Source organism: Aptenodytes forsteri, unplaced genomic scaffold, assembly GCF_000699145.1.
Source record: "Aptenodytes forsteri isolate BGI_AS27 unplaced genomic scaffold, ASM69914v1 Scaffold215, whole genome shotgun sequence".
Lineage (NCBI taxonomy): Eukaryota > Metazoa > Chordata > Aves > Sphenisciformes > Spheniscidae > Aptenodytes > Aptenodytes forsteri.
The window spans coordinates 1,961-3,772 of NW_008795910.1; positions in this window are offsets into that span (position 1 = coordinate 1,961).

Below are 1,812 nucleotides of genomic sequence, written 5' to 3' on the forward strand. Positions count from 1 at the left end.
ATATCACTGGCCAAAGCCATAATTGGCCGTGATCACGGGGCGGTGGAGGCGGCTCCAGCCCACTGCTCAGGCAGCTGTGAGGCCCCGGCTCCGCCAGGCCGAGGGCTGCGTTCCCCCCTGCGGGAACCACATAGGAGGGGACCGGGGAAGCGCTGGGGCCAGCGCTGCGCCGTGGGCCATTGGTAAGGGACGAGCTCTGTGTGTGTGTGTGGGTTAGAGAGGGGCACCCAGGGCAGCCACAGATGGCAGAGCTGCAGCGGGCACTGGCTTTGGGATTCCCGAGCTGCCGGCTCGGCTAGCTGCGGGGGACGCCAGCAGCCTCCCTGGACTGGTGTGGGGTTTGGCCCCCAGTTTTGGATTTCCTAACCACTGGATTAGTGTTTGCAGCCGCCTGGAGCCTGAAACCCTCAGATTAGGCAAAGGTGTGCGCAGTGGGCATCCTCAGGTGGCTGGGGGGGACACAGGGCTGGCGCTGCCCGCCAGCCGCGACAGCACCTTACAGGCTGTTCTGTGCTCAAATTAAAAAAAACCCAACAAAACCAAAGCTCAGAAAAGAACATATTTAAACACGAACCCAAAGAAATCCAAAATTTCCGAGTACGGGGGTGAATGCCAGCTCTGCCTGCACTTGCTCCCCCCTGGACCCGCATCAGCATCACCACGGGGGAGGCAGTTTTCGTCCCCCACCGCTCCCCTGGCAAAGGCCACGGCGTGGCAGCGCTCCCGCCGGAACCCCCCCAGCAGCGCCGCAGCACCCAGCAAACCTCTGCTCCTTCTGAGAGAGGAAGGGGGAGCTGTACGATGAATATAGTCTTTTTATTGACTACTTTTGCGTAGAACAAACTAAACACATCTGTAACAGTTTGGGTTCCTTTATACAGTACATTAAATAAGTTATGCACAGGAATGAAGTAACAAATTTCTATTACAGAATTAAATGTCAAAAAAAATAGAAACCTCAACCCACTGTCTTCCCATGTCCGAATTTCACATTTATCATTCCATGTTAAAAATAAAAAATAAAAAAAAAAGGAGCAATCGTTCTAATCACGACTGTTAGTATTTCATTCATTTACTTTTGTAAAGTGTACAAGAAAAAAAAATTCATTTAATTTTAGTACATGGCCATCAAAGTTGCATGAGAATTATGGAAGACAATCTATTTACAAGCAATTTCTTCCAGCCCTGCCCTGCTCTCCTCTCCGCGCCCGACCTCGCAGCAGTCGGCCACCTGCCGCTGACCGCTGACCGGTAGGGTCAGGACTGCAGTGGGGATTGGGACGTCGCGACCGGGCTTCATTTACCTGAGGCAGCTCCCACTTTGCACGTGCCCTGCTAAGGCAGGAAAGCCCTGCAGCCCCCCCCCGGCTCCCGGGAGAGGAGTGGGGGTGCGAGGGCAGCCCCCCGCCCAGGTGCTCTCGCCAGCCCAAAGCGTTTGCTGCTCCTCCCCGCTCCACACGGCATCCTCCTCCGTGCTGCAGACCTGGGCACAGCGAAAGTTTTTAAGCTCTGCCGGGGCTGCACGGACAGAGCCGCTTCCCAGGGCCTTTGCGACAGGCGCAGCACGCAGGGCAGCACGGGGCTGCTGCAGTTTGGGGCTGACCCCGCTGCCTCCGTCTCTCCTGGGGTAAAAACCTCCGGGCTAGGTGACGCCTTCCCCGGGCCGCTGTGGCCTCGCCACCGCTGCAGGTCAGGGTGGCTCGAGTGCCGCCCCGATTCAGGGCTGCACCAGCCCAGCGGCACAGCACCGTCGTGCTCGGCTCCCAGGAGCCGTGTCCGTGCAAAAGGCTCTGCCGCAGCCCGGAGCCCCGG